General features: G+C 32.5%; 1 long non-coding RNA gene and 9 other non-coding genes across 10 annotated transcripts; 4 read left to right on the top strand and 6 right to left on the bottom strand.

The window, feature by feature from the left end:
• Window positions 1-10,957: 10,957 nt before the first annotated feature.
• LOC145307359 (uncharacterized) lies at window positions 10,958-15,415 on the top strand. The gene is made up of 4 exons (XR_013875415.1): window positions 10,958-11,158; window positions 13,188-13,285; window positions 13,664-13,842; window positions 15,115-15,415. It is a non-coding gene; the product is annotated as an uncharacterized LOC145307359 (long non-coding RNA).
• Window positions 15,416-16,109: 694 nt separating this feature from the next.
• Window positions 16,110-16,191, top strand: TRNAS-UGA (transfer RNA serine (anticodon UGA)). Its single transcript has one exon. It is a non-coding gene; the product is annotated as a tRNA-Ser (tRNA).
• Window positions 16,192-16,302: 111 nt separating this feature from the next.
• On the bottom strand, window positions 16,303-16,386 carry TRNAL-UAA (transfer RNA leucine (anticodon UAA)). The gene has a single exon. It is a non-coding gene; the product is annotated as a tRNA-Leu (tRNA).
• A 92-nt stretch (window positions 16,387-16,478) lies between these two features.
• Window positions 16,479-16,560, bottom strand: TRNAS-GCU (transfer RNA serine (anticodon GCU)). Its single transcript has one exon. It is a non-coding gene; the product is annotated as a tRNA-Ser (tRNA).
• A 109-nt stretch (window positions 16,561-16,669) lies between these two features.
• TRNAE-UUC (transfer RNA glutamic acid (anticodon UUC)) lies at window positions 16,670-16,741 on the bottom strand. The gene has a single exon. It is a non-coding gene; the product is annotated as a tRNA-Glu (tRNA).
• A 3-nt stretch (window positions 16,742-16,744) lies between these two features.
• On the bottom strand, window positions 16,745-16,817 carry TRNAV-AAC (transfer RNA valine (anticodon AAC)). The gene has a single exon. It is a non-coding gene; the product is annotated as a tRNA-Val (tRNA).
• Window positions 16,818-16,934: 117 nt separating this feature from the next.
• Window positions 16,935-17,006, top strand: TRNAG-UCC (transfer RNA glycine (anticodon UCC)). The gene has a single exon. It is a non-coding gene; the product is annotated as a tRNA-Gly (tRNA).
• A 71-nt stretch (window positions 17,007-17,077) lies between these two features.
• Window positions 17,078-17,150, top strand: TRNAM-CAU (transfer RNA methionine (anticodon CAU)). The gene has a single exon. It is a non-coding gene; the product is annotated as a tRNA-Met (tRNA).
• A 46-nt stretch (window positions 17,151-17,196) lies between these two features.
• Window positions 17,197-17,319, bottom strand: TRNAL-CAA (transfer RNA leucine (anticodon CAA)). The gene is made up of 2 exons: window positions 17,282-17,319; window positions 17,197-17,241 (listed from the first exon to the last, which is right to left on the bottom strand). It is a non-coding gene; the product is annotated as a tRNA-Leu (tRNA).
• A 76-nt stretch (window positions 17,320-17,395) lies between these two features.
• On the bottom strand, window positions 17,396-17,468 carry TRNAR-UCU (transfer RNA arginine (anticodon UCU)). The gene has a single exon. It is a non-coding gene; the product is annotated as a tRNA-Arg (tRNA).
• Window positions 17,469-25,875: the final 8,407 nt, after the last annotated feature.

Genomic DNA, 25,875 nt, shown 5'->3' with positions numbered 1-25,875 from the left:
TACAAATTTCAGCGTCCGCAGCTGTATTTGGCAGCTGCCAGCTACCGCAGTCGGCGTTCGGCGGTAAAACGGCGGCGAATCTTATCATATCTAATTCTTATATCAGCTGCTTGATTTTCGCCGGTTAAAAACCGATTTTTGCCGATTAAAGTGTAGAATACCTGACAAAAGCCTTTTGAAACTTTAAACTAATGTAGCGCGCGAACCACTGGACCAATTGGTTTAAAATTAAAACCATCCAAAAGCTCTCAAAACGTACATGGGATTTGCCATCTTTAAAAGCCAAATCATTCTAGAAATTGCCTGTACAATTAAAAACCTGATTTTTCTTAATTTCGGTTAATCTAACCTAAATTTTCGAATTTTGCAGGTTTTTTTACTTTTGCTGATTAATATTGATAGCCCCTTGCCTATAGTGAAAACTATAACTCTCTATGTTGAGTGAATCACGCAACTTTTCCAAAAATAGGAAAAACGTAACCTAATTTTCAAATCATTATTACTCGGTAACCACTGAACGAATTTAGATAACACAACCGTGGTTGAATGCGTTTAAATGAGACAATTATTTTGAGTACTTACACGTTTCTGTAGCTCAAACCTAACTGATTTGAGATAAAAAAACTAGCAAAAACATTTTTGATTTCATTTTGGTTAGGTTAGACATAGGAAGCTGGTCAAGTACTGTATTATTCTAATATTAAAGCTTCTAAAGTTCTTAGTTCTAAACAGATTTTTAATACAATATTACAATATTTTAGAATGGTTACATTCACAGAATTTTTATTCAGCTTCACCTGAAGTAATTGAAGGTAATACAAATATCTTTTCATGTATTACTGGTGCATTATTTGCCAAACGTACCACTTTCCTGCACTACCTCTCCGATTTTGTTTATACTCTAAATTTTAGTCCATTGCATGTTTCAAGGATGCTGGATGGCCAAAAAAAATTTCATAGTCCCTGGATGTATAGATATCTAGCTATCTATGAATGTGGGTAACAAAAATTAAAAAAACACCCATTTTTTGCACAATTTTAAAATTTAAGTTTTTCATCAATCTTACATGAAACCTATACATTTTATACACCAAAATGATTATTTATTCATGTAAAAAGCGCACATAATGCTATTTAGGCCAAAACTTTAATTTTACAGGGTGTCCAATAAAAAGTGTATTTTGGATATCAAGCGTAATACCCATAATATCTGTTTGGAAAAAATCAATTTTTTTGACTTAAATTCTGTGTTTTAACTGTTGGCATATGTGGTATATAACGGTTTGGAGCACCTGGGACTAAAAGATTGTCAAACTTCACTTTGAAACACCCTGTAAGTGTGATTTTTGCGTCTGTAGTGATAAAACTTGGTCCAAATTGTCTATTTTTTTCAAATTACTCTAATATGTGTCCTAGTATGTTTGGCAATACTGTTTTATCACCACACTCTGTGGGACACCCTGTGCATGTTTTTAAAAAATAAAAATTAAAAAAAAATTTCATAGTCCCTGGATGTATAGATATCTAGCTATCTATGAAGGTAGCTAACAAAAATTAAAAAAACACGCATTTTTTGCACAATTTTAAAATTTAAGTTTTTCATCAATCTTACATGAAACGTATACATTTTATACACCAAAATGATCATTTATTCATGTAAAAAGCGCACATAATGCTATTTAGGCCAAAACTTTAATTTTACAGGGTCTCCAATAAAAAGTGTATTTTGGATATCAAGCGTAATACCCATAATATCTGTTTGGAAAAAATCAATTTTTTTGGCTTAAATTCTGTGTTTTATCTGTTGGCATATGTGGTATATAATGGTTTGGAGCACCTAGGACTAAAAGATTGTCAAACTTCACTTTGAAACACCCTGTAAGTGTGATTTTTGCGTCTGTAGTGATAAAACTTGGTCCAAATTGCCTATTTTTTTCAAATTACTCTAATATGTGTCCTAGTATGTTTGGCAATAGTGTTTTATGACCACACTCTGTTGGACACCCTGTGCATGTTTTTAAAAAATAAAAATTAAAAAAAAATTTCATAGTCCCTGGATGTATAGATATCTAGCTATCTATGAAGGTGGCTAACAAGAATTTAAAAAAAACCCATTTTTTGCACAATTTTAAAATTTAAGTTTTTCATCAATCTTACATGAAACCTATACACCTATTACAGGGTGTCCAATAAAAAGTGTATTTTGGATATCAAGCGTAATACCCATAATATCTGTTTGGAAAAAATAAATTTTTTTGGCTTAAATTCTGTGTTTTATCTGTTGGCATATGTGGTATATAACGGTTTGGAGCACCTGGGACTAAAAGATTGTCAAACTTCACTTTGAAACACCCTGTAAGTGTGATTTTTGCGTCTGTAGTGATAAAACTTGGTCCAAATTGCCTATTTTTTTCAAATTACTCTAATATGTGTCCTAGTATGTTTGGCAATAGTGTTTTATGACCACACTCTGTGGGACACCCTGTGCATGTTTTTAAAAAATAAAAATTAAAAAAAAATTTCATAGTCCCTGGATGTATAGATATCTAGCTATCTATGAAGGTGGCTAACAAGAATTAAAAAAAAGCCCATTTTTTGCACAATTTTAAAATTTAAGTTTTTCATCAATCTTACATGAAACCTATACACCTATTACAGGGTGTCCAATAAAAAGTGTATTTTGGATATCAAGCGTAATACCCATAATATCTGTTTGGAAAAAATCAATTTTTTGGCTTACATTCTGTGTTTTATCTGTTGGCATATGTGGTATATAACGGTTTGGAGCACCTGGGACTAAAAGATTGTCAAACTTCACTTTGAAACACCCTGTAAGTGTGATTTCTTCATTTTTGTAGAACTTTTTAAGACACATCATTTGTTATTCATACAAAAACCGCAAAAGACAAATCATCCTTGTATCACCCAATGTACCAAAGTTTTGAGTATGAACAAAATCAGAGAGGTAGTGCAGAAAAGTGGTACATTTGGCAAATATTGCATCTACTTCATTATTTCTGAATTATAATAAAGAATAACCTATTTAAAAATTATAAAAAAAAATACATACATTTAATAATTTTTTTACATATAACTTTTATTAAAGGATAAATGTTCATTTCAAAAGTTTTGCATTAAAAATTTTTTGTATTCTTTTATTAGAAGATGAATATTCAATACATTCTAGTACACAACAAAATGATCAAGGTAATTTATATCATATCTTTCTAAAAAATTTAAATTGAACATAGTAACAAAACAAAAATCATAATCTATAAACACAGTTTCAACAGTTTATTAAAAACAATATCAACAACAATCTCTAATATCTGTAGAATTTACTGCAAAATTAAAGTATCAATATTGAACCAAACAACTTTAGATTGACAAAATTCTCATTTATTATTTTTTTCTATTTTGAAAATATTCTTTTCACATTTTAATTTTACACTGTAAATTTCATAAGTCACAATCATTTTCTTATTTTCTTTTATTTTTTTTAAGATGAAATTCCATCCATTCACTGGACCTCTCCTTTACAAAACAATAGTACAACTATGGCAAGAATGGAAGAAGTTGCTTCACTAGGAGCAAATTCCATCCATTCTTCTCTAAATTATGAAAATGGCAATGTTACTTCTGAAAATAATCAGAATTCACATAATTTGACTAGGCCAATTATGGAGGAAACTGCTTCATTAGGAGGAGTTTCCATAAATAGTTGGACAAGTCAAGATTTAACTTCACAAACAAATCAGAATAACAATTCTGACACCTTGACTAGGCCAATTATGGAAGAAACTTCTCAATTAAGAGGAGTTTCCATAAATAGTTGGACAAGTCAAGATTTTACTTCACAAACAAATCAGAATAAAAATTCTGACACCTTGACTAGGCCAATTATGGAAGAAACTTCTCAATTAAGAGGAGTTTCCATAGATAGTTGGACAAGTCAAGATTTTACTTCCCAAATTATGGAAGAAACTGCTTCGATAAGAGCACTTTCTATTCGTACTTGGTCAAGTTTGGAATATAATCCAATTTATTATAATCCAAATTTTGTTCCAGCTGAATATGAATCACAAGATATTCGTACTACACAAAGTCAGATAGAATTACAGCGACTGTTAAATACTCAAGTTTATGGAGTACAAACTGTCACTGAAGTGTTATATGAGGCTATGGATACAGTTGAACATAGAATTAGTGAGGATGAGATGGAGGTTGATCCTTTTCCTGCAGGACATACACAATTATTGAGTGATGCTTTAGATAAGGCTGAGGCCGGACCATCAACTCGGAAATACTAAGAAGATCAATTTCTTAAGTGCTCATTAACGAGATTTAATGAGATCTATTGAAAGAAAATTTAAAAATAAATATGAAAAGAACATATTTATTAAATTGATACCAGTGTCAAATTTAAAAGAAAAAACATTTTAAATGCACACTTTATTAGAAATGATTCTATTACCTTATAGAATGTAAATGAATTAGTTAAAAACAAAATATTATATTTTGTTCAAACTAAATTACAAAAATTTTATTCAATTCCAACTTAAATATTGAAATGAATAAAATAAAAAATATAATATAATGTATTACAATAAAGTATGTTGTTCTATAATACAATATTGTATAATGTATTATGTAAATTAAAATAATACAGTATAATTTAATCAAATATATTAAAATATATTGTAAAAATCACCTAATATTTTTTCTTGATCCTGTGAAGTTCCATTGCTGGGCACATAATATTGTGACCATAGGAAGTTCCCTGGAGCATTTGCTGAAAAGCCACAGTGTAGAACTCTACTTCAGTTGCATTTTATGCTTCTGAGAATTTCTCATGCCAAAGTTATATGGAAGCTTCTTAAAATTAGAAGTAACACAACAGGGGCTACTATCATAGGATCAAAAAAAATATGAAAAATATAAAAAAATACCAAAAATGAGAAAAAATTGTTTCAGACAAAAAATGGGGAGAAAGAGAAAAAGAGATGAAATATCAATTAGGTAAATATTTTATAAAAAGGAAAAAGAAAAAAAACCTCAAACTGTCACTTTTCCAAAACTTAAGGTCTAAAAATGACCAGTGTTAATGAATGTAAAGATACAATTATTATATATGCTTGTGTGAAAAAGAACTCAGATATAAATATATAGAAACAAGAATATAAGTTTTATTTAAATCAAAAATGTTATTTAAGATTCATATAAAAATATAATTATAATTTAAAAATTTAGTAGTTCAAATGAGTTTCAACCACAAGGTCAAAATATACAAGGACCATCAACATCAAGACAACCAGTAATTCTTCAGAATGATAATGAATTATTACTTGGGTAATTAATTTAATATATTCTTTATGAAAAAAAACATTGAATAGCAGACAACCAACCCTTTTTTTGTATGATCTTTGTCTAGAGATTCTTGCTTTGAGCATAGTGATTAATTGTGCCTAATTAAAGACAAGGTATTCCCCCTAATAATACTTTAAAACCTCACACATAACAAAAGATAAGCAAACATTAAACATTAATTATATAACATTATTTAAATATCAGGAGTTCAACAAGGCCTCCTGGTCAAAATATACAAGGACCATCAACATCAAGAGGACCAGTAATTGTTGACAATATTAATGAATTATTATTTGGGTAATTAATTTAATATATTCTTTGTAAAAAACCAGTAAATTGCAGACAACCAACCCTTTTTTTGTATGATCTTTGTCTAGAGATTCTCACTCTGAGCATATTGATGAGTTGTGGCTGATTGAAGACAAGATATATTTATATGGATGAAATATCAATTAGGCAAATAAATTTATAAAATATGTTACAATAAATGAAATAAATAAATAAAATATATATTACAAAAAAACCTTTTCAAACATTTAGGAGTTCAGATGAGAGTGATTTTGAAGAACTTGAAGTAAACATACCTGAACCTTTTGTAAATGAAGATAATATTAATGTTGAAAATGAAAATAATGAATACATATATGATTATGCAACTCTTCGTAAGAATGCAACAAGAAGTCCAAAACCTTTATCTGTAAAAAGATTAGATGGATTTAAATCACAATTAATTTTAACTGGGGAAAAAAAAGTAATACCCCTATCACGTACAACTGATTCCATTGGACCAATGATATACGTATGTGTCCATTGCGGTTCTCTGAAATTTCTCAGAGAAGAACCTTCCTTGTGTTGTGAAAATGGAAGATGTATGGAAATAGAAAAATATCATAATCCACCCACTTATATTAAGGATTTAGTACAAAAATCTGAAAATAGATTGTCTAAACAATTTTTGAAATTTGCAAGAACTATAAATAGCTCTTGTGCATTTTCATCCTTATCATGTTCTAAAACAAAAACAATTAGAGGAGGAGGTGTTATCTTAAATGGTGAGGTTCATCAGTTATTTGGAGGCATAAATGAAGAAGTCATCAATAAGTATATTGTTGATTTTGCAACATTAAATGCCCTATTTGATGAACCCACTAATACATTTTACCCTCGTAACATCTCTGATCTAGATAGAGTGGACATAAGGGAGCTAACATTAAGAGTAATAAATATACTCAAGTTAGTAAACCCTTATGTCCACGATTTCAAAATGATGTTTGAGCGTGATTACAGTAATTTTACTACAGGCACTATTGTTCTATCTTCAAAAGCATCCACCAATCAAGGACATGTTGGGAGATATACACCGTTTACAAATCTTAAAGAAATAAGCATTCTTCTTGCTAATGAAGATAGAGAGTCTAAGGATGATGTCTTAATTGCCAAAGATGGATCAAAACAATTAATTAGGAATCGTAATAAGCATTCAATGCCCTTGCGCTTTCCATTGCTGTTTCCATATGGAACACATGGTTGGTCCATAGGAATTGAATCAGCTGAAAACTGTATTAGTAAGAGAAAATCAAATATTACACCTTGCGAATTTTATAAATATATGATCATGCTTAATCATGAGAATGATAACTGTTTACTAAAGTTTGGAAGATTATTCCAAGAATTTTTGTGTTGGGCGGCAATTGTGGTAGATGACAACAATCTCCACTTTTACCGTTTCAACCAAACATGCTTTAGAGCAGAAGTATATAAAAACCTAATGGATAACGACGGAGTAGAAAGAGTAGGAAAAAGATTAATTCTCCCTCCTACATTTTATGGTTCCGTACGTTGGCATTTGACACAAGTGCAAAATGCACTGTGTGCAATGCGCAGGTATGGACCCCCTACATATTTCATAACCATGACAACCAATCCAGCATGGCCAGAAATAAAACAATATTTGAGTCAAGGCATGTCTGCACAAGACAGACCAGATATTGTGGTTCGAGTTTTTAATTTAAAACTGAACCAATTACTGCGTGATATACGTTATGGCGAGATCTTTGGTAAAGTTCTCGCCATAACGCACACAATTGAATACCAAAAAAGAGGTTTACCACATGCCCACATTTTGGTTACAATCCAAGAACAAGACAGATGTCATTCTGCAAATGACCTAGATAATGTTGTTTGTGCTGAAATTCCACCTGGTCCATCACCAGAGTGTAATATGCAAGAAAACAATCAAAGAATAATGCTTCGTAATCTCATTCTGGATCAAAATACACATCATTGCATCAACAATGTATGTGTACGAAATAATGTTTGTAAGTTTGGTTATCCAAAACCATTTTTAACAAATTCATATCTTGATCCAGAAGAATCTTATGCATTATATAGGCGCAGATCTCCTCAAAACGGAGGAGAAACTGCAGAATATAAAGGTAAATATGTAGATAATAGTATGGTTGTCCCTTACAATCCACTTTTAAGTATTCGCTACAACTGTCACATTAATTGTGAGTACAGTTGTAGCACTAAAAGTGCAAAGTATATATATAAATATATACATAAGGGACAAACCAGACAAAATATTACAATAAAAACAGGAGATGAAATACAACAATACTTAGATATGAGATGTATTGGGAGTTGTGATGCCGCTTGGCGTCTCTTTCAATTCCCAATATTTAGTCAATATCCAAGTATTCAAAACCTACGTTGTCATTTAGAAAATGAGCAACAAGTGACCTTTGAAGAGGAAACTATCAACTTACTCCCCAATTCATGTCGCACCAAGACTGAATTAACTGAGTTCTTTCAACTTAATAAAAGTCTAGAACCTCATGAGTTTGTGACCTATTTGGAATGTCCTGAAAAATACCGTTATGATGCCAGGTTGCGTTGTTGGAAAAAAAGAACCGAAAATTCATATCTAAGATATCTAACACTTGGTCGACTACCATTACTAACACCAAATGCAGGAGACGTTTATTACTTAAGAATGCTCCTAATACACCCTTTTTGTAAAGGGAAGACATCATTTAAAGATTTAAAAACTGTAAATGGTGTTCTTCTACCAGATTACAAATCTGTGTGTAAAGCACTTGATTTACTACTTGATGATCAAGAATGGAACAATGCTCTTCAAGAAGCAAACATATTAATGATGCCATCAGCATGTAGATGGCTATTTGTAACTATATTGGTATTTGGGGAGCCAACAAGCCCCCAAATACTATTTGAAAGTTACTGGAAAAACTGGATAGACGATTATAAACAACAAGCATCAAACAATAATATTAATTTGACGGATGATCAATTGAAACAATTGGTCTTAGTTGACCTGTTAAATAATTTACAGGTTTTCAACAAATCATTGGAGAATTACAATCTTCCCATACCAACAGAGGAAGATATCATAAATTTACAAAGAGTTACACAATTTCAAATATCACTGGAAGAAGAACTACAATATTCAGTTCAAGATTTACAAAATACATTAAAACAAAAAGAAAGTTTTACTCAGGAACAAAACAGGATATTTGAAAAAATAATGAATAATATTAGCGTCAATGAACAAACCCTTTTGTTTATTGATGCCAGAGGAGGTTGTGGAAAAACATATCTTTTAAACACAATCCTTGCAGCTGTCAGATTAAGTGAAGAAAATGCAATTGCCATTGCATCAGCAACAACAGGCATTGCATCAATACTATTAGACTTAGGAGGCACTTTGCACAATAAAATGAAAGTACCGCTTACAATTGACGAAAGTACTGTTTTAAACATAACTGTACAAAGCAAAGTTGCTAAAAATATACAGAATGCTAAACTGATAATCATTGATGAAGCTACAATGATGGATCGCTTAATTTTAGAAGCAATAGACAGATCCTTCAAAGACATCATGAACAATGATTTACCGTTTGGTAATAAAACAATCATACTATCTGGTGATTTTAGACAATGCTTACCAGTCATACCTAAAGCACGTAAAAACCAGATATTAAGCAGAACAATAAAAAATTCACATTTATGGAATAACTTTGAAATAATGAGTTTAACTCAAAACATGAGATTAGAAGCTAATCAAATACCATTTGATAATTGGCTGCTTCAAATTGGTAATGGAGAAATTTCAGATGTTTCACTTTTTCATAAAATAACACATTTAAAGTGTTCTGATGAAATTGAGGCAATGAACAGTATAATTAATGCTACATTTCCTAATATTAATCAAAATATTACAATAGCAAATTGTAATTTCGTCCACAGTCGTTGTATATTAGCACCAACAAATAAATCAGTAGATATGATCAATGACAAAATATTGAACTCAATGTCAAATGCAGAAACATTTGAAAAGTATTCTATAGATACGGTTATTGATTCATCTACTAGTATTTACCCAACAGAGTTCTTGAATACTTTAAAACCACCAGGTTTTCCGCCACATAAGTTAATATTAAAACCTGGTACACCATTATTGTTGTTACGCAATCTTTTACCAAAACAAGGATTATGTAATGGAACTAGACTTCTTTTCATTTCAATGGTTGGTAGACATATTTTAAAATGTAAAAACCTTACAAATGGAAAAATAGTTCTAATTCCTAGAATAAAATTGAATACTACAGAAAAGAATTGTTTTGTTCTTTTTTCTAGACATCAATTTCCAGTAACACCAGCATTCGCTATGACAATAAACAAAAGTCAAGGACAAACCTTAGGTACTGTTGGTTTGTATCTTGCAAATGATGTTTTTACCCATGGTCAACTCTATGTTGCTTTATCAAGGGTAAAGAAACCAGAATCATTGATTGTGGTAACTTTGAAAGAAAAACTTCAAAATATAGTCTTTAATGAAGTTCTTAGGTAACTAATTTGTTTGAAATAATAGAAACTCTTTTATATTATTTACCAAATTCCTTTCTGATTAATGGAAATTACCTTCATGCCAGGTAAAGTATTTAACAACACACCCTGTTAATTTTAGAATTAACAAAATTTTTCAATTATTGAAAAAATCAAATTTAAAGTCAAATTTATTTGATTTTAAATAACAAAAATGAAACAATTTGTTTCTATCATACAAGTGTTAACATTGAAATTAATCATTTCATTATACACTGATTTCTACTACTGTTCTATTTGCATAGACAGTAGTAGACCACTGTTAAGTAAAACTTGGGAAATTATATGCCTTTGTTCTTGACAAATTGGTTAATATTTATGTAATTTTAAATGGGAGAACAAATTTTTTTGTAAATAAACACAGAGATCACCAAATTCAAAATAATATTACTAACAGTGGAAACTGGCGGACTAATCATTTTCAATTATAAATATTGAAAAAGAAATATATAATTCATAATCATTTTGTCTATATATGATGTATATTTCTTTTTTTAATTATTAAATATTGACATGATTAACCGGACAAGTCTGAAACCCTTGTCAGAAAGTAAGTGACAGCACTGTTATAGATTTCACTAAATAGGTACATAACAATTTATTTAACAATTTTTGTTTCAATCACCTTTTTTACTTATAAAATTCAATAGCAATAATTTTTCAATTTTTGAAACTAGAATAACATTTTTTAGCAACAAAATGTTTATCTTTATGTAAATGGAGGGAGGGGATATTTTACTTTAAGTTTACCTCAATAATAAAGTCTTACATAGGTGTATTTCTTTCAATATTAACATTAATTAATCTGTTTGTTTTAGATTAAATCATCTACCTTCTTAAACGAGAACTGGTGCTTTCAACATGGTATGGCCATAGACATTAGGTAAGTGGAAATGTGGCATGTTGTTTTAAAATGTCGTCTTTGTATTACAATATATGCCACATTAACCCCTTACAGTCGGACCCCTAGCAGCACCTTAATCAGTCGGGTTGGGGGGGGGGGGGGGGGGTAGGCATTGTTATCTTAGTTCCTATTAGAACTAGAGTGCTAAATTTTTTTGTATAAGTCCCCTGTGTTATGATGAATTTCCGACCTTAAGTAATTCAATGCCAATTTTCGCTTCCTTCACCCTTTTATTTAACAACTTTTGTTTTTAGGTCCTTTTTCACTTAAAAATTTCAAATGGCTGTAATAATTTTTAAATTTTGAAGCTAGAATACAAATTTTTGGGCAGAAAATGTTATTCTTTATATAAATTTTATATTTTAAATATCAAATTATACATTTCAGCAGCCGCGGCTGTACTTGGCAGCTGCCAGCCGCCACAATCGCCGTTCGGCGGGTAAACGGCGGCAGATCTTTATGAAATTTTAATAACTTGTGTAGACATGTAAGAAAAACTTAAGTTTAAAATTTGAAGTCTCTAAGTCAAAAATTCCGGCCACAGGAGCCATTTAAAGATTTCTGGAAACCTGGAGGATCAGGACCTGCAGGATCATACATGGAACCTGAAATTGACTTGAACACCTGTATTTAATATAAGGTTATACTACTAGAGGATATTTTAGTATTTTGGTAAGATAAAATATTTTTTTTAAGTCAAAAAATATTTTTGCTCTGTACCTGGATGACCATGCCAGGTTTGCTGGCATCCTGTGCCCGCCAGGATGGAGATATTCTAAATATTCCAACTCTCAGTTATGTGTCATACCTAAACTTAAAAAGTCACGTAGTTTGGGCTCTTTGTCTTTCACACACAAAAATGAGATAAAAAAAACCGGTTGAGGGGGGGAGGGGGGCGTTAATTAATTAGATATTCAGATTTCTATCTGCAAAAACACGTCCCTGCAAAACATTAAATTTTTGTTATCAATATGAATTAGGATTAAGTTTTAAAATAGGCTTTTAGATATTCAGTTGTTTTTCGGCCAAATACATCCCAGCAAAGATTAAGTTTTCTAAAAGGATTTATTAAGATTAAGATATTTTTTCTCCGTTTCCTAAAACATCAGGGAGATATATATCTTAATGTTAATTAATCTTTGCAGAAAACTTAATCTTTGCAGGGATGTATAATATCTTCAGAGATATCTAACAATCGGCGAGAGATATATCTTAATCTTAATTAATCTTTGAAGAAAACTTAATCTTTGCTGGGATGTATTTGGCCGAAAAACAACTGAATATCTAAAAGCCTATTTTAAAACTTAATCCTAATTCATATTGATAACAAAAACTTAATATTTTGCAGGGACGTGTTTTTGCCAGATAAAAATCTGAATATCTAATTATCTGTCTTTAAACTTAAAACTTGCAGGGATATCTAACTACAGAACTCAACAAATATCTTATACTTAATTTAATAATCTCCTTACTAGAACATTTGTTAAAAAAATAGAAAAATCAACATGTTTAAAAGGACGTACGGAAATTCTGGTAATGAATATAGAGTTGCTACGCTTTCTAAATTGACCCAACTACTACAGGAAACATCATGCAAAGTTTGAAATCGATAGGACAATTTTAACATGCCTAACTTAATGCACAAAAGCTAACTGTCTCAGACGTAACCGAGAGAGATAGAGGGGACAATGGGCTGTTAATTATACCATTCCCCAAAGTTTTATTATAACGTTTTCTTATTCATTGGCTTAAGAACTTTGCAGACTTGTAATGAATTTTCTCGTATTCATTCGAATCCGGTGGATAAGAACCAATAATAATATCTAATTATCTGTCTTTAAACTTAAAACTTTCAGGGATATCTAACTACAGAACTCAACAAATATCTTAAACTTAATTTAATAATCTCCTTACTAGGTACATCTTGACACCAGAATGAAAACTAAATATCTTAATCGTAAATCTTAAAGCTTAACCAGTACTATGATACTATAATATGACTATTTAGGATATTTCATTGGGCCCATGACGCTTTTTTTCATTCAAAGGTGAAGCTAAAGGACTCTAACCTGAGGCAGCATTTCGCCCCCAAAAGGTAATTTCCAGGTATTAATATAGTTCTTTTTCAATGTAGTATCTCATAGGAAGAATCAACATTTATTAATGTTTTTTGAGATAATACAGTAGCCAATACCTTCCAACAGATTTTTTTCACTCTAAACATACTTTTAAATAATCGGGAATATATTTTAAGTTGGGGGGGGGGGGGGGAGGTGGGTGATACCACTCTGGAACACATTTTTATCTTAATATAGTGTTCAAAATTCATTTCTCCCCGTTCAATGATACAGCCAGAAAAAAACACCAGAATCTAAATATTAAATAAAAACAAAAGTAATAAAGAATATTCTAACATTTAAGTAGCAAACCTAATGTACATTACAAAAGAACAACTATTACCATTAATTAATCTTTATGTTTTAGAGGAAATCTGCCTTCACTGTTTGTTTGAGTCACCTAGTATTCCGGCCACAGGAGCCATTTAAAAATTTCTGGAAACCTGGAGGATCAGGACCTGCAGGATCATCCATGGAACCTGAAATTGACTTGAAAACCTGTATTTAATATAAGGATATACTACTAGAGGATATTTTAGTATTTTGGTAAGATAAAATATTTTTTAAAATATTATTCATATGCTACGTATAATTTAGGAGCTATGTGGTAAAATGTCCCAACTGGCTTAAAACTTGACTTGCGAGTAAATCATTAAACATTAAATTAAAGGGTATGCAAATAAAAAAATTACATTTTTAAAATTCTAATTGCTCAGCTTGTGTTAATAGTAGAAAAACGTTATGCATACCATTAGAACTGTTAGGAAGTCTATTTTTTGGAAATATAAAAACGATTCCTATGCTACGTATAATTTATGAGCTATGTGGTAGAATGTCCCCACTGAATTAAAACTTGACTTGCGAGTAAATCATTAAAGATTAAATTTTTCCACTTTTCTAACATTTATCAATACAGCTCTTAAACTAAAAATAGCACAAAAATCGTACTTATATTTCCATAAAATAGAGCTTATGACGGTTTTAACGATATACATAGCATTTTTCTACTATTCACACAAGCCGAGCAGTTTGAATTTTAAAAATGTCCGCATTTTTGCACACACTTTTTTTTATCTTTAATGATTTACTCTCAAGTCAAGTTTTAAGTCAGTTGGTACATTTTAACACGTAGCTCCTAAACTATAAGTTGCACAGTAATGGTTCTAATATTTTCAAAAAATAGACTTCATAGCGGTTCTAACGATATGGATAACGTTTTTCTACTATTAACACAAGCCGCGCAATCTAAACTTTAAAAAGGTACATATTTTTTGTATGCTTTAATCTTTAATGATTTACTCGCAAGTTAAGTTTTAAGCCAGTTGGGACATTTTACCACATAGCTCCTAAACTATACATAGCACAGGAATCGTTTTTATATTTCCAAAAAATAGACTTCCTAACGGTTCTAACGATATGCGTAACATTTTTCTACTATTAACACAAGCCGCGCAATTTCAATTTTAAAAAAGTCCGCATTTTTTTTGCACACCCTTTTTTAATGTTTTTTGAGATAGTACAGTAGCCAATACCTTCCAACAGATTTTTTTCACTCTAAAGATACTTTTAGATAATCGGGAATATATTTTAAGTGGGGGGGGGGGGAGGTGGGTGATACCACTCTGGAACACATTTTTATCTTAATATAGTGTTCAAAATTCATTTCTCCGCGTTCAATGATACAGCCAGAAAAAAACACCAGAATGTAAATATTAAATAAAAACAAAAGTAATAAAGAATATCCTAACATTTAAGTAGCAAACCTAATGTACATTACAAAAGAACAACTATTACCATTAATTAATCTTTATGTTTTAGAGGAAATCTGCCTTCTTACATTGTTACAGTCACCTAGTATTCCGGCCACAGGAGCCATTTAAAGATTTCTGGAAACCTGGAGGATCAGGACCTGCAGGATCATACATGGAACCTGAAATTGACTTGAACACCTGTATTTAATATAAGGATATACTACTAGAGGATATTTTAGTATTTTGGTAAGATAAAATATTTTTTTTCAAAGCCCCCCCACCCTAAAAACCGTTAAGGGTTCATGTTCTTAAAATACAGAAATTAATATTTCATTACTATTAGTTGAAAGCAAAATTATCTTATTTTATGCAGAATAAAGTCATAATATGTCGTCTTTGTATTAAAATTTGGTTAAATTGGTTGTTTATATGTTTTTTTTTATATTCCTTTCTATATTTTCTTACAAACAATAAAAACAATATTGAAAAATTGTTTAAGACCTTTAACATTTATTTCATCATAATTAAGCAAAAAACCAAACTTTACCTAAATTGTATGATATGAAGAAACTAATGTCGTCTTATTATTAGGATTATATTGAAATAATTAATTGAATCTACATTAATCATTAATATAATATTATACACTATATTCATTAATAAATAAAGAATAATGCTCACACATATTTCAATTTTAATTATTGGCGCAAACAAAAGATACCTTAAAACTATGTACATTATACCTATACATGTACATTTATCCTTATACTAAAGTAACAGGATGTTGTTTGTCTATTCAAATTTGACAATCAAGCATAGCGAGACGTAAGAGTTCAGCGTAGCGAAAAAAATTATAGGGGCCGAAGGCCCCAAAAAAATCGAGCGAAGCGAGACAAGAAAATTAGAGGGGCCGAAGGCCCCGAAATTTTCTTGTGCCGCCTAGACCATCAAGCCTGGCTTGTGCCCTGCTAACTGTCAGTAGCAAGCTGTAATTCACCAACTTACTAGCCGATTGCTTCCAGCTGTGGTGCTGTATTCATGGATGGCCGTCAACCAGAGCCAGCAGTCGTGGCCGAGTGGTTAAGGCGTTGGACTTGAAATCCAATGGGGTTTCCCCGCGCAGGTTCGAATCCTGCCGGCTGCGAAAGTCAGATTTTGTTAGTATCTAGTGTTTTTTTTTACTTTTTTTTGCAAAACCAGAAAGTTACCTTGCAACTCACATGGCCTTCCTGGTATTGTGTTAAAATAAGACCTTTGTCAGGTGTGGGGTTCGAACCCACGCAATCTTACGATTATGAGAGCTTAAATCTCACGCCTTAGACCACTCGGCCAACCTGACAGGATGCAACAGGGCGGCACTCATTGCAAAACGCATGAAATCACGACTGACAAGCACTGATTAAGCCAAGCTCTACAAAAAAAAAATTATCACGACGAAGATGGGATTCGAACCCACGCGGGCAGAGCCCATTGGATTAGCAGTCCAACGCCTTAACCACTCGGCCACCTCGTCTATGATAATGATTAGCCTAGATTACTTTCAAAGCAGACATGACACATGACATCAACAAAAAAAAAAACAAAAAAAAAACCGCAATATTGCATCAATCGTGTCAAAAGATTTCCCACGCCGGGAGTTGAACCCGGGCCTCCTGGGTGAAAGCCAGATATCCTAGCCGTTAGACCACGTGGGATTCTGTTTCCGTCCGGGATCGAACCGGAGACCTTCTGCGTGTTAGGCAGATGTGATAACCGCTACACCACGGAAACTTGTTACATAGAGTAAACAGCTTTATTGCCCTCTGCTTTTCTTTAAGTGTGCTAGTTACTAGGCAAATATGTATTTGTGGTTTTCACTTTGGCGTACATAATAATATTGTAAAACAAGCGTCAGTGGTATAGTGGTGAGCATAGCTGCCTTCCAAGCAGTTGACCCGGGTTCGATTCCCGGCTGACGCATTTTCATCTCAGTTGCCTAGCAATACATTTTTGTACATTCAAAAAGTGTAGTAATCCTGTACTGCCAACAAGCCTCCGTAGCGCAGTAGGCAGCGCGTCAGTCTCATAATCTGAAGGCCGTGAGTTCGAGCCTCACCGGGGGCAGGCAAACACTTTTTCATCTCCTGGTTGTGTTTTGGAAAAATAGTTTTGTCAGAAGTGGGATTCGAACCCACGCCCTCATCGAGGACCAGAATTCTCACAACCACTCTCTATCAGAGAGCAAGGAAGTTGTCCTTGAGTCTGGCGCCTTAGACCACTCGGCCATCCTGACTGCTAACATAGTGTTCACAGATTAGGAAATTCCATGTTTTGATAACCCAAAAAGGTTAGCCAAAATGCAATGTTAGCATCCCATCTGGGGATCGAACCCAGGACCTTTGGATTAGAAGTCCAACGCGCTATCCTCTGCGCTAATGGGACTTGGTAAGAGAAAAGAAAATAGTAGCATTTGTTCACAGAAAACATTATGGAAGGCAAGTTTTTGTTACTATGTTCAATTTAAATTTTTTAGAAAGATATGATATAAATTACCTTGATCATTTTGTTGTGTACTAGAATGTATTGAATATTCATCTTCTAATAAAAGAATACAAAAAATTTTTAATGCAAAACTTTTGAAATGAACATTTATCCTTTAATAAAAGTTATATGTAAAAAAATTATTAAATGTATGTATTTTTTTTTATAATTTTTAAATAGGTTATTCTTTATTATAATTCAGAAATAATGAAGTAGATGCAATATTTGCCAAATGTACCACTTTTCTGCACTACCTCTCTGATTTTGTTCATACTCAAAACTTTGGTACATTGGGTGATACAAGGATGATTTGTCTTTTGCGGTTTTTGTATGAATAACAAATGATGTGTCTTAAAAAGTTCTACAAAAATGAAGAAATCACACTTACAGGGTGTTTCAAAGTGAAGTTTGACAATCTTTTAGTCCCAGGTGCTCCAAACCGTTATATACCACATATGCCAACAGATAAAACACAGAATGTAAGCCAAAAAATTGATTTTTTCCAAACAGATATTATGGGTATTACGCTTGATATCCAAAATACACTTTTTATTGGACACCCTGTAATAGGTGTATAGGTTTCATGTAAGATTGATGAAAAACTTAAATTTTAAAATTGTGCAAAAAATGGGCTTTTTTTTAATTCTTGTTAGCCACCTTCATAGATAGCTAGATATCTATACATCCAGGGACTATGAAATTTTTTTTTAATTTTTATTTTTTAAAAACATGCACAGGGTGTCCCACAGAGTGTGGTCATAAAACACTATTGCCAAACATACTAGGACACATATTAGAGTAATTTGAAAAAAATAGGCAATTTGGACCAAGTTTTATCACTACAGACGCAAAAATCACACTTACAGGGTGTTTCAAAGTGAAGTTTGACAATCTTTTAGTCCCAGGTGCTCCAAACCGTTATATACCACATATGCCAACAGATAAAACACAGAATTTAAGCCAAAAAAATTTATTTTTTCCAAACAGATATTATGGGTATTACGCTTGATATCCAAAATACACTTTTTATTGGACACCCTGTAATAGGTGTATAGGTTTCATGTAAGATTGATGAAAAACTTAAATTTTAAAATTGTGCAAAAAATGGGTTTTTTTTAAATTCTTGTTAGCCACCTTCATAGATAGCTAGATATCTATACATCCAGGGACTATGAAATTTTTTTTTAATTTTTATTTTTTAAAAACATGCACAGGGTGTCCAACAGAGTGTGGTCATAAAACACTATTGCCAAACATACTAGGACACATATTAGAGTAATTTGAAAAAAATAGGCAATTTGGACCAAGTTTTATCACTACAGACGCAAAAATCACACTTACAGGGTGTTTCAAAGTGAAGTTTGACAATCTTTTAGTCCTAGGTGCTCCAAACCATTATATACCACATATGCCAACAGATAAAACACAGAATTTAAGCCAAAAAAATTGATTTTTTCCAAACAGATATTATGGGTATTACGCTTGATATCCAAAATACACTTTTTATTGGAGACCCTGTAAAATTAAAGTTTTGGCCTAAATAGCATTATGTGCGCTTTTTACATGAATAAATGATCATTTTGGTGTATAAAATGTATACGTTTCATGTAAGATTGATGAAAAACTTAAATTTTAAAATTGTGCAAAAAATGCGTGTTTTTTTAATTTTTGTTAGCTACCTTCATAGATAGCTAGATATCTATACATCCAGGGACTATGAAATTTTTTTTTAATTTTTATTTTTTAAAAACATGCACAGGGTGTCCCACAGAGTGTGGTGATAAAACAGTATTGCCAAACATACTAGGACACATATTAGAGTAATTTGAAAAAAATAGACAATTTGGACCAAGTTTTATCACTACAGACGCAAAAATCACACTTACAGGGTGTTTCAAAGTGAAGTTTGACAATCTTTTAGTCCCAGGTGCTCCAAACCGTTATATACCACATATGCCAACAGTTAAAACACAGAATTTAAGTCAAAAAAATTGATTTTTTCCAAACAGATATTATGGGTATTACGCTTGATATCCAAAATACACTTTTTATTGGACACCCTGTAAAATTAAAGTTTTGGCCTAAATAGCATTATGTGCGCTTTTTACATGAATAAATAATCATTTTGGTGTATAAAATGTATAGGTTTCATGTAAGATTGATGAAAAACTTAAATTTTAAAATTGTGCAAAAAATGGGTGTTTTTTTAATTTTTGTTACCCACATTCATAGATAGCTAGATATCTATACATCCAGGGACTATGAAATTTTTTTTGGCCATCCAGCATCCTTGAAACATGCAATGGACTAAAATTTAGAGTATAAACAAAATCGGAGAGGTAGTGCAGGAAAGTGGTACGTTTGGCAAATAATGCACCAGTAATACATGAAAAGATATTTGTATTACCTTCAATTACTTCAGGTGAAGCTGAATAAAAATTCTGTGAATGTAACCATTCTAAAATATTGTAATATTGTATTAAAAATCTGTTTAGAACTAAGAACTTTAGAAGCTTTAATATTAGAATAATACAGTACTTGACCAGCTTCCTATGTCTAACCTAACCAAAATGAAATCAAAAATGTTTTTGCTAGTTTTTTTATCTCAAATCAGTTAGGTTTGAGCTACAGAAACGTGTAAGTACTCAAAATAATTGTCTCATTTAAACGCATTCAACCACGGTTGTGTTATCTAAATTCGTTCAGTGGTTACCGAGTAATAATGATTTGAAAATTAGGTTACGTTTTTCCTATTTTTGGAAAAGTTGCGTGATTCACTCAACATAGAGAGTTATAGTTTTCACTATAGGCAAGGGGCTATCAATATTAATCAGCAAAAGTAAAAAAACCTGCAAAATTCGAAAATTTAGGTTAGATTAACCGAAATTAAGAAAAATCAGGTTTTTAATTGTACAGGCAATTTCTAGAATGATTTGGCTTTTAAAGATGGCAAATCCCATGTACGTTTTGAGAGCTTTTGGATGGTTTTAATTTTAAACCAATTGGTCCAGTGGTTCGCGCGCTACATTAGTTTAAAGTTTCAAAAGGCTTTTGTCAGGTATTCTACACTTTAATCGGCAAAAATCGGTTTTTAACCGGCGAAAATCAAGCAGCTGATATAAGAATTAGATATGATAAGATTCGCCGCCGTTTTACCGCCGAACGCCGACTGCGGTAGCTGGCAGCTGCCAAATACAGCTGCGGACGCTGAAATTTGTATTTTAATATTTGAAATATAAAATTGACATATAGATTAACATTTATCTTTATAAATTATTATTTATCTGCAAAAAAATTTTATTCTAGCTTCAAAAATAAAAGAATTACAGCTGTTTGAAATTTTTAATTAAAAAAGGACCAAAAACAAAGGTTGTGAAATAAAAGGGTGAAGAAAGCGAAAATTGACCTTGACTTACTTAAGGTCGGAAATTCTTCATAACACAGGGGACTTACACAAAAAAATTTAGCCCTCTAGCTCAAATAGGAACTGAGATAACATGGGGGGCGTTGAACGCCCCCCCCCTCCCGACTGATTAAGGTGCGGCAAGGGACCCGACTGAAAGGGTTAAGGTCAGAAATTCATTATAACACAGGGGACTTGCACAAATATATTTTTATCCTTTAGTTCTATTAAATTGAAATAACGTATTTGGCTGTTCCTTTGTTGATTTTGAGCTAAAAATTATAAATACCTTCAACATAACTTGTGTTATGAGAATGCTCTTCTTGGATAGAATATACCCATTCTAAAACAAGGATAACAACATCCATAAAAGCGAAGCATTGAAACGGTAGAACAAACGGACATTAAAACTTGTATGTATCTGAACTGAATAATCAGAATATAAAATATAAGAGTCGAAGCAAAATTTTAAGTACATACTTACATTTTTAGGAATTGATTATAAGGTTGCTTCGCTTATAGTATTGTTCTTTGTTGATCAAGAAACAAATGTAACAAAAACCAGATCAGACGGATAATTAGATAACATAAAAGGGGGATGTGGAAAATAACCATTTTGGCAGGGGGGGGGGGTTTACTCGAGAGCCCTTAGAGCTAGAGGGAGCTAATTTTGGATTTATGCTTCTATGGGGCCAAAGTTACTTTTAAAATTTTCGTCGACCCCCCACCCCGCCCCCAAAATTTTTTTTTTGGGGGGGGGGGCGGGTAAATTATACTATAGGGTGTTTCTCATAAACGATTTGAGATAAATGGAGCAAACCTTAGGATACAAGTTTTGTAGGCCTATATTTGATTTTAGAATTATCATTGACCACCCACCCACCCCCAAACCCCTAATTTGCGGTTGGGGGGCGAGTGAATTATACTATAGGGTGTTTCTCATAAACGACTGGAGATAAATGGAGCAAACCTTAGGATACAAGTTTTGTAGGACTATATTTGATTTTAGAATTATCGTTGACCACCCACCCACCCCCAAACCCCTAATTTGGGGGGGGGGGGGCAGATGAATTATACTACAGGGTGTTTCTCATAAACGACTTGAGATAAATGGAGCAAACCTTAGGATACAAGTTTTGTAGGCCTATATTTGATTTTAGAATTATCGTTGACCACCCACCCACCCCCAAACCCCTAATTTGGGGGGGGGGGAAAGCGGGTGAATTATACTATAGGGTGTTTCTCATAAACGACTTGAGATAAATAGAGCAAACCTTAGGATACAAGTTTTGTAGGCCTACACTATGTTCCAGCGAGTGACAAAAAATCGTTTTTTACATTTTGGAAAATACAATTTTAAACAATTGATTAGTAATATACACAAGTTTTTGGAAATATAGCCGAAAGGATTAGCTTTTACTATGAAAAATAAGAATTTTATGTGCAATTATACCAGAGGTATGGAATTAAGTTCCTTTTCATCATTGTAAACTACTATTTTTAAGGTCAACTAAACTACATTTCAAATCATCGTGGACCCTTTATTTTTAAAGCTATTTTTAAGTATTATATATTTTTGGAATCAGTATGAAATAATTTATACGTTTAGCTTTTAAAAGAAGTCAATTCTCCATTTTTTGTTGTAATTGTAGATAATTTTCTTAGCCTACCCGATTTCTGTAAAACAGACAATTTTCTTCTAATGAAAATTTTACGTTTGGTTCCAGATCTTTTAAGACCAAAAAAGTCCAAGCAAAAATCTTAAATGGTGATATTAGATGTATGTATAATATCAGAGAACTTTACCCTGTGTATAGGAAAAAAATAACATGGTCTCAAATGATTCCAAATTGCCTAATTCGGCGAGAAATGCAATAAAAAATTTTTTTTTGGTGGCGGCGGTAAACGGTGGCGGGCGGCGGGAGCAGCGGTTCCGCCGCCGTTTTTTTAAAAGAAACCAATAGTTGGGGTAATTAGTGACCCAGCCAAAAAGATTTCATCCAATTATCTCTAAAACTAAGAAAGTAGCACCCAAAATAAAAGTCGAAACAAAATTGTAAGTATAGGGGGGGGGGGAAATGTGGTGACTCGTCACACGACATACCAGCAATTTTATTTTGGGTGTTACTCCCTTAGTTTTAGAGATAATTGGATGAAATCTTTTGGGCTGGGTCACTAATTACCCCAACTATTTGTATCTTTAAAAAAAAAGGCAACAGGACAGCCGCTCCCGCCGCCCGCCGCCGTTAACCGCTGCCAACAAAAATTTTTTTTTTTACTGCATTTCTCGCCGAATTAGGCAATTTGGAATCATTTGAGACTATGTTATTTTTTTCCTATAGTATAATCCACCCGCTCCCCCCCCCCCAAATTAGGGGTTTGGGGGTGGGTGGGTGGTCAACGATAATTCTAAAATCAAATATAGGCCTACAAATTTGTATCCTAAGGTTTGCTCCATTTATCTCAAGTTGTTTATGAGAAACACCCTATAGTATAATTCACCCGCCCCCCCCCCCAAATTAAGGGTTTGGGGGTGGGTGGGTGGTCAACGATAATTCTAAAATCAAATATAGGCCTACAAAACTTGTATCCCAAGGTTTGCTCCATTTATCTCAAGTTGTTTATGAGAAACACCCTATAGTATAATTCATCTGCCCCCCCCCCCCCAAATTAGGTATAATTCATCTGCCCCCCCCCCCAAATTATGGGTTTGGGGGTGGGTGGGTGGTCAACGATAATTCTAAAATCAAATATAGGCTTACAAAACTTGTACCCTAAGGTTTGCTCCATTTATCTCAAGTCGTTTATGAGAAACACCCTATAGTATAATTCCCCCCCCCCCCCAAATTAGGGGTTTGGGGGTGGGTGGGTGGTCAACGATAATTCTAAAATCAAATATAGGCCTACAAAACTTGTATCCTAAGGTTTGCTCCATTTATCTAAAGTCGTTTATGAGAAACACCCTATAGTATAATTCACCCTCCCCAAAAAAAATTTGGGGTTTGGGGGTGGGTGGGTGGTCAACGATAATTCTAAAATCAAATATAGGCCTACAAAACTTGTATCCTTAAGTTTGCTCCATTTATCTCCAGTCGTTTATGAGAAACACCCTATAGTATAATTTCCCCCCCCCCTAAATTAGGGGTTTGGGGGTGGGTGGGTGGTCAACGATAATTCTAAAATCAAATATAGGCCTACAAAACTTGTATCTTAAGGTTTGCTCCATTTATCTCCAGTCGTTTATGAGAAACACCCTATAGTATAATTCACCCCCCCCCCCCAAAAATTAGGGGTTTGGGGGTGGGTGGGTGGTCAACGATAATTCTAAAATCAAATATAGGCCTACAAAACTTGTATCCTAAGGTTTGCTCCATTTATCTCAAATCGTTTATGAGAAACACCCTATAGTATAATTTACCCACCCCCCCCCCAAAAAAAAAAAAAATTTGGGGGGGGGTGGGGGGTCGACGATAATTTTAAAAGTAACTTTGGCCCCATAGAAGCTTAAATCAAAAATTAGCTCCCTCTAGCTCTAAGGGTTCTCGAGTAAACCCCCCCCCCCTGCCCAAATGGTTATTTTCCACATCCCCCTTTTGTTGTTAAAAAATATAAAAATCAACATGTACCGACATTCTGGTAATGATTATAGAGTTGCTTTGCTTTTTAAATTGTACCTAACTACTAAAGGAATCATCATGCTAAGTTTGAAATCCATAGGACAATTCTAACATGCCTAAATTAAGGAATGAAAGCTATCTATCTCGGACAAAAAATCAACATGTTTAAAATGGAAGTACGGACATTCTGGTAATGATTATAAAGTTGCTATGCTTTCTAAATCATACCTAACTACTACAGGAAACATCATACAAAGTTTAAAATTGATGGGACAATTGTAACATGTCTAAATTAATGAATAAAAGCTATCTATCTCGGACGGACGGACGTACGGACGGACAGACCCTAATTATAGGAAAGCTTTGCTTTTAAAAATGTTCAACAATTAATAATTTAAAAATTTTCACACTTATTTCTATTAACTTTTCAACATATTTTCTGTTACATTAAGAATAGACAAAAGTAAACTTAAATAAATAAGCTTGTATTTAAGGAAATGATGTAATTTCTTTTGCTTTAACTCAGAAATGACTTAATTTTTGCTCCTGTTAAGTTCTAATGTGCATTTGGTAAGTACGTCTTGCTTTTTTGGAGGAGCGAAGCTACCCTATTTTTAAGAAATCTATAAACCTTCATAACTTTAGCTAGGATAGGAATATTTTAACAAAATTAATGTCTATGTAAATATTTCTTCAATGCAAACAAGGTTTGTGAACATGAATATAGCGTCAGGTGCACCCAATTCGAGTCCCGGCTTTTTTAGGTAGGCCCAGAATAAGTAAAATAGGACACTTATAAGGCATATTTTAAAATAATTTTTTAACAGATATAAACAACAATAACATAATTTTCAAAACACTTTTGATTTTGTGTTAATACCTTTACTCTGAGTCTAGCTATCTTCACTTAAAGTTTGTATAAGAATATAAACCTAATTAATTATTATTTTAATAAACATAAATGTTTTTTTTGTTGCTTGGAAAAAATTATGTAAAAAATCGGGAAAATCGTCGAAATGTCATTAAAAATAAATATTTTTCAAAAATTTCTTTTCTAGCTGTCCACTTACAGCCATTATTAATTCCTAGGATAGATAAAAGTCGATTTTAAATTGTTTGGATGTCCCGATTTTTTTCAAAATATCCCACTGTGTAATATAAACATTATTATAAATAAGGCGTTATTTGATACTAATGTTGTTCCTTACCTGTTGTGTAGCTGCTGTAGCTGTGAATAGAACTCATTTTATTCTGAAAGAAGAATATTGTAGTAAATTTTAGTAACATA

The sequence above is a fragment of the Acartia tonsa genome, chromosome 15, assembly GCF_053477335.1.
Source record: "Acartia tonsa isolate MP-2025a chromosome 15, ASM5347733v1, whole genome shotgun sequence".
NCBI classification, from domain to species: domain Eukaryota; kingdom Metazoa; phylum Arthropoda; class Copepoda; order Calanoida; family Acartiidae; genus Acartia; species Acartia tonsa.
Note: the sequence above shows the minus strand (reverse complement) of the source record. Positions and strands in the feature narration are given on the sequence as shown.